This window comes from Harpia harpyja, chromosome 17, assembly GCF_026419915.1.
Source record: "Harpia harpyja isolate bHarHar1 chromosome 17, bHarHar1 primary haplotype, whole genome shotgun sequence".
Classification (NCBI taxonomy): domain Eukaryota; kingdom Metazoa; phylum Chordata; class Aves; order Accipitriformes; family Accipitridae; genus Harpia; species Harpia harpyja.
Genome location: NC_068956.1, coordinates 23,079,638 through 23,093,191, shown reverse-complemented (window position 1 = coordinate 23,093,191; position 13,554 = coordinate 23,079,638).

Genomic DNA, 13,554 nt, shown 5'->3' with positions numbered 1-13,554 from the left:
AAAGAAAAGCTGCTGCCCAAGGAAGGGAAGTCAGGATAGCTCTCACCACTGACCTGGAAATGAAGCTTCGGACATCTAATACATAGATGCCTACACCTCCATGAGTGACTGTGAGCTCCCTATACATTCAGTGGAGAGAAACAGGCACTTTTTCAGATACCTGCTTCATGAGGAGAGAGGCATCCCTTTAGAAGTGCGGATTTCTCTCCACTGTGGACAGATGAATTCCCATACTGTGAATGACCAGGTTCACCCAGGAGGACAATGGCAGAAGGTCTCCAGCTTTGAACTTGTTGCCCAGCTAAGTGATGAGCTGTGTTTCATGCAGTCAGGCTTGAGAGGTACAGCTGGTCAGATGTTAGGAATCGAGGAGTGACTGCTTTAAGCTAAATACAATAAACAGTTTTTATTTCTGTTGCACCCTTTAACATTTGCAAAGCATTTGATGCAATGAGAAAAGCACTTCAGAATTGAAATTAGAATAAATAAATCTGGTGTTCAGACTCATTTTAATGAATATGATTTTCCCCCTCTGTAACAGAGTCCCCTAAAATCGCTGGCATGTAAAGGTGAGGGAATGAAATACAAGAGATCCAGGCTCCAGAATACCTTATTAAGCCTGTGTCTCAAGGTTGGTGTCTTGCTATTGTGGTCATGGACTAAAATTACATTAAGTACTTCTCAAACTATTTGGTTTACATGGGATTTTAACAGCCTTTAGAATCTTGTATTCTTAATTAATGCATCCTTTCCAGCCTGGTGGTCTTTTCTATTTACAGCAAAAGATTAAATTCACTAAAACTCCCAAGGAGTGGCAGATGGAGGGAGTTCAGCTCCAGAGGTTACAGGGAAAAGAAATAGAAATATCCATTGCTAGTATTTTAATAATTGTTTCTCTAGGTATTAGTTGATTAGAAATTCTTTAATAAAGGATTTATCTTGCTAAATACAGATTCCTCCTAGATAACAGAGCCAGGAAATAAGTGAATCTAAGAGAGAACAAGGTAATCCACCTTGGATGGAGGAAGAGCAATAACAAACTGTTATAAGTAGCCCTAGGGAGTAGATTAAAGGGAAAAGAGAGCAGCTAAGACACAGGACTGATGGGCTAATGACTGAGAAACGGTAAACCATAAAAGAGCTGGTTCTGTGAAGTGGTGCTAAGATATTGCTTGGACTCTCAGTACAAGCTGCTGTGTCTCCTGGTTTCAGCTGGGATAGAGTTAATTTTCTTCTTAGTAACTGGTACAGTGTGTTTTGGATTTAAGATGAGAATAATGTTGATAATACACTGATGTTTTAGTTGTTGCTAAGTAGTGCTTATCCTAAGTCAAGGATTTTTCAGTTTCCCATGCTCTGCCAGTAAGGAGGTGCACAAGAAGCTGGGAGGGACCATAGCCAGGACAGCTGACCCAAGCCAACCAAAGGGATGTTCCATATCATAGGATGTCATGCTCAGTATATAAACTGGGGGGAGTTGGCCAGGAGGTGCGGATCGGTGCTCAGGGACTGGCTGGGCATCTGTCAGTGGGTGGTGAGCAATGCATTGTGCACCACCTGTCTTTCTTGGGTTATATTTCACTCTTTTTTTGTTATCTTCCATCATTGTTGTTGTTGTTATTATTATTATATTTTATTTTATTTCAGTTATTAAACTGGTCTTACCTCAACCCATGAGTTTTCCTCCCCCCCCCCAATTCTCTTCCCCATCCCACTGGGGGTGGAGCAGCGGGAGGAGTGAGCAAGCAGCTGCATGGTGCTTAGTTGCTTGCTAGGGTTAAACCACGACACTGTGACACATGCTGGAACACAAGCTTGGATAAAAGAAGGACGAGGGACAAGCTTTAGCAAGGACCTGATAAAGCATTTTATTATTTTTCCCTTTTGTAACTTTGATTACAGTTTTGGGATTAAGCACAAACACTCAATTTTTCTACAAAAACCTTCATTCATTGTTTTCTGCAACCTCATCAATTTACTTATAGTCCCAAGGTGAAAGAATAAGCACTGAGTACACCACCTTTGAGGAACAGCAAAACTAAGAGCATTCTTTTGGTGCTTCATTCCTGTGAAGGGTTTGGGGCTTCACAGAAGCTGGGGTGTACTGTTTCTACCAAGCTGCAAGGATCAGTTTAGGAGCTGTTGATCCCAGAGGTTAGGACAGCGGAATAGGCACCCCCAAATCAGAAGCACATTTATGTCTTATGTGGTGGACAAACAGCTTGTGACTTCAGAGACTGCACACGTGACATCAGCTTTTCCCTACTTTTTAAACACAGTAGGAAGATGCATCAGGATAATGGACTCTTTTGAATTTGTTGTTTCATCTCAGAAGCAATGATGGGAGCACTGCAGACCTGTGTGGTTCCTTCGTGGCATCCACTAGGTGAAACTGTACTAGGACTTTTGCTTGGCATCTAAGATGGAAGCTGCTATAAAATTCCTCCTCTGAGCAATATGTAAGTTTGGCAGAACATTATATTGAGCTGATTTTATATTGAATCTTCCTATACTAAGATCTATGTTTCTCAGTGATGAAATATTTGTCATTTTAATGATTGAATATGAACAGATGTGTTTAACTTTCATGGTTAATGATCTCTTTGTTTCTGCTTTTAATCCCTGCCTATTACACTAATGGACTCAAATTACTAGAGTGTTCAAGAGGCCATTAGGCTCTTTTAGAGGACATAGAATGCTAATGGCAATTCAATATGAAAATTCAAGCATTTTGCTCTTTTACTGAAATATTTGTAGTCTTCACTTGTGAAAAAAAGAAAAGTTTTCTGTTTTAGAAGAGTTCATAGATTACACGATGCTTTTTAAAAATTGTCACTCAGCTAATTCTTTCATGTATGCAAGTACTGATTTATAAAGTGTTCTCCTCTGTATGCTTTCTGAAATATGTTACTAATCCTTAAGTGGAAATTAAAGACTCTGGGCCTCTTGCCTAAAGAAACCAAACAGTTCCCTCAGACCTGGGCAATAGCATTATTGCTATCATAAATAATCATTGCAGGTCAAAACAATCCTAAACAGGGAAAGTAAATTCTGAAAATAAAAAGAATAACCTTTGCTCTCAGCTTCAAAGGGGTAAATCAACTTGCAAATTATTTTAAGGAAACACAAGATGATGAGGAATCACATCTTTTGACTAGCAGCTATATGTCCACCAGTTCTTCAGTTACCCATTTGGTGTCAGCCTGTTTGATACTTGAAATGGTTATCTGTATCTCTTTACAACTGGCCAATTATCTAGGGTGAATCTATATGTATTTACCAACAGATGGTCTCATAATAATTACTAGAGTTGCCAGGCCATTCATGCATATCTCCTTTCCTAAGCCACTGACCAGAACAAACATTTTAAATTTTATCTTGTATGTTTTACTAGGAAAATGTAAAAAGGGAGTTAGAGAATGAGAGTGAACCTAACTTTGGAGGAAAATAGAAGAAAAAATAAAACCCAAATTAATTACAGGGAACAGGCACTGCTGAAGTGCAAGAAGGAGTGAAGGAGGAGACCCATTGTGGGCAAGTGAAGATTCATGAAATGATCTGTTCCCCATAGGAGATAGGTTCTTTCTGGTCCTGCATCTTATGTGCTACATTTATCCAGATTTCATGCATCCTAAGGTCCCTAAGTGATAAGAGAAAGTGCTGGATTTGGCCCGATATACAATAAAAAAATATGCAATAGCTTCTATAGGAGAACAGTGAGTCCACTTCAGCTTGGAGATCTATAAAATCTTTTATGGTATGGAAAAGGTGAATAGGCAATGTTTACTCATCATGGCACAGGAATTCAGTGACAGACAGTGACATTATGAGGCCAAACCCAAAAACGTTTTCATGGAACATATTGCTAAATTATGGAGTTGACTGTCAAAGGACAATGGGCAGTCCAAAATTTAAACAGATTCACAAGGACAGCAGACAAATTTATGGAGCATGTGTCTGTCAGTGGGTATGAAACACAATCAGGTAGAGGAAATCACTGTCTGCAGCACTGTCTAGACCTCTGACTGATAAAAGCTACAAAGGTTTCTAATGGCAAGCTTTATGCTCTATAGACCTGTTGGATATGTCTCTTCTCTAAGCTAGACATTGTCATTGCTGATTTCCTCAAAGAGAGGATAGCTGGAGACAAAAGGCTCTCCCTGAGTTTAGGAGCTGAGGAGGGGATCTAGCACATAGCCCATAATGATGAATCAAAATGGTTCTAAAAAGGAACTAGTAAAAAATTAAAAAGATTGAAAGAACAGATTAAAAATGAGGAAATCGGGAAAGGGTTATTTAGCACTCAAGCTGCTTACAGACAAAACACTAGTGGAATGACCTTGAAGATGTCCAGAGACACAAATCAGTATTCCTGCACCACACAAGGAGAGCCGAGAGAAGCAAGGAAGAGGAAAGATGTACTCACAACAGTGATATAAGGTCTGGAGGAGCCTGATAGCTAGTAGAAGGACCTCTGGCTGAACAAGAGGTCTAATGTCCTACACAGGCTTAGGCATGGCCTGGCTGAACCTGGCTGGGCTTTCTGCATCGGTAACCATCACCCGAAGGAATTCCTCAAAGGAGGGAGGGCTGAGGTCAGAAATATGTTATACAAGATTTAGCCACAATTCATGCCATCAAACATCTCCTCCTGGTCCAGGGGCTGGAGGGAATACAACAGATGCCTCCTTACCCACCAGGTAGAAAAGCCGCCTGCTCTGAAAACCAGTGGTTGGTGACACTGTGGGTATAGAGCAGGACTTGACTCATCAAGGCTGATAATGTTTGCCCCAGTGAGGTGACCTTTGTCATGCACTTATGGTCTGTGCTGAGAAGAGATACCGAATGCCACTTCCTCAGGCTGTGCACATTTGCCTCCTCAGGCAGCTGTAAAACAAACCCACCCACAGAAGAGCTTGGCCGGCAGGCCGTGTAAGGGCAGGAGGCCACCAAGTGTGGCTAAACTCTGCTGTTGGGCTGTCAGTGACAGGAGACAGGTTGGTAGGTGCCCCATGGGCCCCTTCCGAGAATTCGCCCAAGTCAGAAGGAACTCCAGCTGAACCTGCTCTCCTGCTCCTACCTGTCAAAGCCTATCCCACATGACCCAGCAGAACTGACTGGATTTAGGGGGCAAGAGGCCCCCAAACACTATGGACCCATAGGAAGGGTTCTGAAGACTCTGTAAAGTGGCTAGTGATGTTAGTTTCACAGCCCACTGAAGGAGATACACAGTGGGACACAGGTTTCCCAGGCCCTGTGGTCATTTAAGGGCTAGAGCTCCACTAAGTATATGCAGAGGAAGACATTACCATCAGAAGTCTCTCTCTCAAACCTTTTGCTGCTTAGCATCCCTTCTCACTTAGTGGCACTGGCAGAGATACGATTTTTGGAATAAGGGGCTGGAGCAGTGGAGTCCTTCAGGTGTGAAGTGAACTGATTCCCTCTTTTGCCTCCAGCAGTGAAACAAACAGGTTGCTTTCTAGTTTAGGGAACCCATCCAGTATAGCCTGCAGCCTGTAGTCACCACTGAGAGGACAAACAGATCAGTCCTTCCTCCACTGGTCCTTGCTCTAGCCCACCAGTCTCACATTTTTCTTAAACGCTTTCCAAGACAAAGCTGTAAGATGAGGTACCCTTCATATGATCATGCGTATTGGCAGCAGTAGTCCTTGTCCTGTAAATCAGGACACATAGCATCAATCCCCTGCAAAGGTACAGGGAGTTGGGCGGATGATAGGCACATATCTTGCTGGAATATATACAGAGGATGTTTGTCTTCATCATCCCAGGGAAATCTAAGGAAGCAAGTCAATAGCAACATTGTTGAGAAATTGTTATTTCCTCCTATCTTATGTGTCTGCCCAAGCTCTTGCTTTCAGGCAGGCTACGAGAATTTTACATGGAAAATATCTTCTAATACCTAAAAATATGCTTTGCTTAAAAATGAAGCATTTTATCTATGGATGCTGCATTATTTATTTTAAGCTTTTAAATATGTGCCATATTCCAGTGAGTTGAACATTAGACACTTTCATATTTGAAGATGTTCAGACAGCTGATATTTAAATTTGTGATCCTCTGGAAATTTTTATCAAGGTGTCACTGGGATAACAGATGTAAATGCTGAGCTGGGCACTGCAGCACCAACTAGAGGTTGTACAGAGCTCAGAAAATGATCTCCAGAGCATTTCACTTATCTTATTACTATTACAGATCTAGCTGTGGTGTAGTACAACATACATGAGATTTGAAAATTTTAAGGCTGGAGATGTCTATGTAACACAGAATCATAGAATGGTTTGGGTTGGAAGGGACCTTTAAAGATCATCTAAATCAACACCTCTGCCATGGGCAGGGACATCTTTCACTAGATCAGTTTGCTCAAAGCCCAATCCAACCAGGCCTTGAACACTTCCACGGAAGGGGCATCCACAACTTCTTTGGGCAACCTGTTCCAGTGCCTCACCACCCTCACAGTAAAGAATTTTTTCCTAATATCTACTCTAAATCTACCCTCTTTCAGTTTAAAACCGTTACCCCTCATCCTATCACTGCACTCCCTAATAAAGACTCCCTCCCCATCTTTTCTGTAGGCCCCCTTTAGGTGCTGGAAGGCTGCTGCAAGGTCTCCCTGGAGCCTTTTCTTGTCCAGGATGAATAATCCCAACTCTCTCAGCCTTTCTTCATAGGAGAGGTGCTCCAGCCCTCAGATCATTTTTGTGGCCCTGCTCTGGACCTGCTCCAACAGGTCTGTGTGTTTCTTGTACTGTGGATCCCAGAGCTGGGTGGAGTACTCCAGGTGAGGTCTCAGGAGAACAGAGTGCTTCCCTTGTCTACTGATGCAGTCACTCTATCATAGAAGGCCACTAGGTTGGTCAGGAACGATTTGTCCTTGGTGAAGCCATGTTGGCTGTTTCTAATCACCTCCCTGTCTTCCATATGTTCTGATGTATCTTCCAGGAGGATCTGTTCCATGATCTTACTGGGCATGGAGGTGAGGCTGACTGGTTGGTAGTTCCCAGGATCCTCCTTTTTACCCTTTCTAAAAATTGGTGTGATGTTTCCCTTTTTCCGCCCACTGGGGACTTCTTTTCCAGTCACTGGGGACTATTATGTTTATAAACATAATGTTTATAAACAAGTAATCCAATGAAACATAATATAATACCAAGGGACATAAATTCAGTCAATAGTTTAAATGAGTGTACTTTAAATCAGTCTATAGAATTCTTCAGTTATATTCACAATTCTTTAAATCTGGACTAAAACTCCTAAATGCTGAAGCACCATTTTGCATAAAATAGTCAAAGTAAAATGAAAGGTACAATATATGTATTAAAAAACCCCAATGTTGATATTTGTTCAACAGACTTAGAACTTTGCTGGTGAGACAACTAAAGAGGTGATAAAAACTAATAGGGTGCTACTGAAAGTGGACAATCTGAGCTATTCCAGGTAAGGGCTCATTTCCCCAGCAGGGTTTTGGGGTTGTATTTACTGCTCGAGTGCATCACCTGCTGTGTTCTGTGACTAGTGCAATAACAGATCCTGCTGGACTCTACTATAAACACTTCCGATCAATCAACACTGGCGTCTTCCTGTAGCTTTGCTATTAAAAAGTAGAGGGATTTTTTTAAGCAAAGGCCATTCATGTAATTAAAATAATACTAATAATTTGTAAATGGGCACAGTTTAAGGCAAGTCACTAAAAAGCTGATTTTCTTTCAAAAGTTTAGGATAATAGGATACTACTAACCGATACTTTTTTATGCCTCCCTGGTTCATTTGCAGAAACTGGCCTTGTTTATTGGTGTGTATTACCAGTACATTGGCAATGCATGCAAGGCAGGAGAACACATGTATTAAATGGGTTCTTGTTGCTTTGCATCTGCATGTAGGGAAAAATGTTCTAAGTATCAGCATCAGTGGTTCATAGTAGGGACTAGGGATAACTACTGTAAAAAGTAACTTGTTCAAAATGTAACATCAACTTAATTGGAAGAACACCCTCTCGAGTTCATAAACTGTGGTGTGACAGATTATTTCTGGCACAAAACGCTTATGGAAGATTAGGTTTGAAAGATATAAATAAACCTGAGAATACTCATATGTTTTTAATTTTTTTTAACTGTAAGAATTTGTGCTGAAAGTCCTGTAGCACTCATTCTCTTGGTAGAACAAAAGTGCTTTTGTGTGACCAGTCTGATCAATCATGAAATAAGCAGTGCTGCTGAATTGTATCTGCATAATTATATATATTACATTTACAAAATGTGAACAATGAAGGATGTCACTGTCAGCTTGTGCTTTTGAATGTGCTGCAAGAGCTGAATTAATCTAATGAATTATTGTGTGTGAATTATCTGCTTGGTTACAAATTCCAATCTAAATCCCATGTTCCTTTTACTTTACATTTTGCCCTAAGTACACATGATAACACAGATAGATAGATTTTTCTCGCTCTTCTGGCCGCTCTTAGCTGCCAGTTCTAACCAACATTAAAAGGTGTGGCAAAAGGTGGCAGCAGCAGCTGAGGTTGTCTGAGGGTGAATTATCTGAATATTTGAACCAACTGCTAAATGACTCAATGCTGAAGTTTCTCACGCTGATAGGTTTGACATTTTTCTATGCAATTCTCTTTAGGCCCTGACTCATAGTAGGAAGGAGATGGCATAATCAAAGAGGTGAACTCCAATTAAAGGAGGGAACACCCCAAATGTGGAGTTTGTTTCTCATTAAGGAAAAAAAAAAATTGAAGCACGGACCAGGAACTACATGAATGCAATATGGTAATCACTTATTGCAGAGGAAACTGTAGCACAAGGATTTTGGATTACAAGGAAAGCAACTAATGAACAATAGAATAAAAAAGTTCAGAAAATGACCCAGCCAAAAGTCAGCTAAGATATATAAAAGTAGTAAGAAACTGCAGAAAGAGCAGCAGGCAAAGGGGACATCCCAAAGGTGGTTGCTTAAAAACCACAATGAGAAAAGGGGAAAGCAAGACTATTCTGAAGAAAAAAAATTCATGAATGTTTATTGCCTTAAAAGAATTGCAACTCTGCAAGGTTAATGTCTTCACGTTGTCCTAGCACTGAACTTGAACCTGCAAGAGTACAGGACGGCTCCACAACATGTCAAGACAAGCTAAATTATGTAACCCTTCTGGTAGCAAAAATTTCAAAATGAAGTTCTAATTTTAAAAAGTGGGGTTTTTTCCATCTGGTTCTGTTTTTAAAATACCTTACCTTGTATATGCCTGGTTCATATATCCTCCCACTACCCTTTTTATGTAAGAAAAGACTGAGAAAATTCTGGAGGAATGATCCTGTTTGGAGTGAGTAAAAAAGCATGTGCATCGTTGAGAGATGGGTGGAAAACTGAGCTTACAAAATGAAGACAAGTGCAAGTTTACCACTGTAAAAGTAACAACCCCAGTAACAGCTAGGAGTGTGTCTATATTCAGCCTTAATTCAAAGGCAAACTTGAAGCAAAAATTTATTTTCCGCTCTTAAGATTGAAACTAGTGTGCAAATACTATGTACAAACCTGACCTTTCACAAAGCAAAAAACCTAGTTTAGGTTTTGGGAAATGCAGGCAGGCTTTGGAACACTGGTTCACCAAATCTTTAGGTATGACAGCATAAATGCCCAAAACCTCATAAGTAGTTGCAAGAGAAAAAACATTTACATTTTCTTGTTTTGCTAGCTATTTTATGTGTGACTTCTCCACTGACCAATGAAATAGTTAGCAATGTTTCTGTTAACTTCAATTAGCTTTGGGAATGTCTGGTGTATATCAATTAGCTCTGGTAGGATATTGTGTAATAAAACTGCATGTTTTCCTTTTGATTTGCCAAGTGGTGGTGTCATCCCACTGGGGTTAAATAACTAGATTTTTTCCAATAATAAAATAATACCAATACTTATAATTAAGAAACTCACACCTAGTGATTTCTAGTGCTTAAAAGACAAAGCCTAATGCAACCATCCCAGAAAACAGTGCAAGATAATAACATAGAATCAACCTCTAGCAAATCTTTACAGACAAAACATCATTTCTTTATTAAATATCTATTTCTTGCTGCCCTTTCAGTTCCATTTTGTAAATTAATCCGCTCAGCAGAAAGCCTAGAATTTGAAGGTATCATTTACACAGGAGAAAACCCAGATTTTGCCTGCAAGTTTTCTCCCCTTATACTCTCCTGAGTCTCTCTCAAAACTAATTCATCTGACTTGCTTTCTAGAGCTGGAAACACAAGATTTCCCCTCACTTCAACCTGCTTTTTATCCTCATTTTGACACTATTCACTTCTTATTTAGCCTAGGTTCCTTAGGTGAAGCATTTCTGCTAACCCAACAGCTAAAGTTGTATTGGTAGCTAATACATATCAGAAGCTTCTTTTACACTATATGTGTTGTAGAGGTGTTAATTAAATATTGATTTTCCTGACACTTTTCTGCATTTTAACCTCTACAATTTCAGGGTTGTTATTTATTCATTTGTGTAGACAATCTTCTCCTATCATCAATAAATACTATTGCAGAATGAGAAGTGCAACTGTGGTAAAGGAGAGGATAAAGGGAACATTTACCATAGCTAGCAACTTGGCTAGAGAAGACTTTAAACAATCTGGGCCATCTTTCCCAATCTCTACCTGTACCTCCTGTATCTATAAAACTCTGCATCTGTGAATGTAAGTTGGTAAATATACTGTTACTCTTCTTTAAATACATATATTACATATATATTGAGACGCTCTTCACTACAGCTCAGCAGACTTGATAGTTGCCTTTGAAAATTTGTCCATGTGTATTTAATTGCCTTAGGAGGACAACATAAAGATTGGAGTGACAGTGAGTATCTAGAACATGTGAATCACCTAGTAAACATACTCAGCAATGTGCTCAAAATAATAATTTCAGCCATTTTTAATTGGTCAACCAATATATGTTGCCTGAGAAAATGCACATCCATGCAGTGAAGTTAGCCTTACTGACAACAGGCTTTCTTTTTTTAGCTACATTTTGCAAAGCTTTCAGAAGTAGTCCATGGCTCCCAAGATTTGGTGGTTTACAGATTGAAAATCTCTCATAAAATCCATTTCTTCAGACTCAGTGTACAAATGCCAATTTTTTCTTCAATAATAGAATGGCAAAGTAATAAAGTACTCTGAAATAATTGACTAGTTAATCCCCCCCCTTTTTTAGACTAGGCTTTTTCTAGAAGGAGCTGCTCCTACCTTTTGATTAGGTTGCTTGAAATCACCCTGATTGGAAAAGCTAATTGAACATGACTCAGTGATGAGTCAGACCCAATAGGAGTCAACGATGAGATACACTTGCCAGCAAAAAAATCAAATTCTGGGAAGTATTAATAGCACTGTCATATGCGAGACATTGGAGGTAATTATTCTGCTCTATTTGGTTGTGGCGAGGATGCAGGTGATGGTAGTCTGTCTGGTTTGGGTACCTTACTTAATGGATGATAAATTGAAGAAAGTCTGGGAAAAACAGACAAAAGCAATAAGAGGTTTAAGAAGTATTATCTATTAGAAAAAGTGACTGTAAGATTATCTTAGTTATGTAAGGCACTTCTGTTGTCACTTGTTCACTGATGAGAGGAGAAGTAAGCAGCTTACATCACAGCAGTGGCTGTGCCTACTCTCCCGAAGGTTATTTGTCCCCGGGAGGCATCCCTGGCTTCCAGCTGTGGGGCGCAGGCTCACTGGTGCTGTCCAGGGCCCCACTGCAGCGCTCAACCCTTGCAGCAGATCCTGGCTCAGCTCCTATCCCTCTGCATGTTGCACCTACTCACTCCCACATCTTTGTAGCATGGCCTCTAGCTCCGTTCCTACTTCCTATGGTTCCAGCCCTCAGCGTGGGTTACTGCCATGGCCTGGCAGCAACGGATCCTCTTCAGGTGCCTGTGTGAAAGAAAAAATCTGGCATGTCAGACCCTAGCATTGATGGGAGACACACAGCACAGTCACTGCTCTGTTGTCCTCTTCCAGGCACACCTGCATCCTTAAGCAAAAATGTACAGGTGTGTTTGAAAGAATCTGGACTAGACTCATTCTCAAGAGACTAGTCAAAGAAGAACTCCAGACAGGATGACATCCTATGTGTTCATGAGACTCCCACAGACTGGGGGAGACAGCCATGTCCCAGGACCGCCCCTGTGCCTCCTTGCACAAGAATACAAGCAAAGGCAAGTCACGCAAAGGGCTGGAACAGATGATTATCTAGTGTGTGCATGGTAGGTGTCCTAGACTTGTGTTCTTTGCCATGCCTTGCTTGGAAAAAGTGGACTGAAAATATTTAGGTGCTCTATTGAAAATGGAAAACACCTTTGAGAAGATTGGTAGAGACCTGTACACCACATCACCAGGACACACCATGCTCCTACCCATTGAGATACAGCAGTGGTCAAGCATAATACATTTGCAATGCACCTCTGCTCATTACAGGCATCCCCCAACGCATCCTCCCTGGAGTACTGTTTGAGGATGATGAAAGCCAACCTTGCCAACGCTGAGTGAGTACACATCCACGGAAATATTGCTTCTGTGTGTATTGGGTTTGTGTGGCAAGGTTTTGGTAGCAGGAGGTAGCAATGGTGGTAGCTCCTCTGTGATAACATATTTAAGAAGGAAAAAACTGCTGCACAAGAGCAGCCAGAGAGAGGAGTGAGAATATGTGAAACAACTCTGCAGACACCAAGGTCAGTGAAGAATGAAGGGGAGGAGGTGCTCCAGGCACCAGAGCTGTTATTCCCCTGCAGCCCATGGAGGTCCATGGTGGAGCAGATGTCCCCCTGCAGCCCATGGAGGTCCATGGTGGAGCAGATCTCCACCTGCAGCCCGGGGAGGACCCCACGCCAGAGCAGGGGGATGCCCGAAGGAGGCTGTGACCCCATGGAGAGCCCATGCTGGAGCAGGCTCCTGGCAGGACCTGTGGCCCCGTGGAGAGAGGAGCCCATGCTGGAGCAGGTTTGCTGGCAGGACTTGTGACCCCACGGGGGACCCACGCTGGAGCAGTCTGATCCTGAGGGAACGTGAAGGTCCCTGTTCAAAGGATACGTGGAAAGGACCCACGCTGGAGCAGTTCATGAAGAACTGCAGCCTGTGGGAATGACCCACGTTGGAGAAGATCATGGAGGACTGTCTCCCATGGGAGGGACCCCACGCTGGAGCTGGGGAAGAGAGTGAGGAGGAAGGAGCGGCAGACACAACGTGTGATGAACTGACTGCAACCCCCATTCCCTGTTCTCCTGTGCTGCTCGGAGGGAGGAGGTAGAGAAAATTGGGAGTGAAGTTGAGCCTGGGAAGAAGGGACGGGTGGGGGGAAGGAGCTTTAAGATTTGGTTTGATTTCTCATTATCCTACTCTGATTTGATTGGTAATAGATTAAATTAATTTCCCCAAGTCAAATCTGTTTTGCCTGTGACAGTAATTGCTGAGTGATGTCCCTGTCCTTATCTCAACCCATGAGCCTTTCGTTGTATTTTTCTCCCCCTGTCCAGTTGAGGAGGAGGAGTGATAGAGCAGCTTG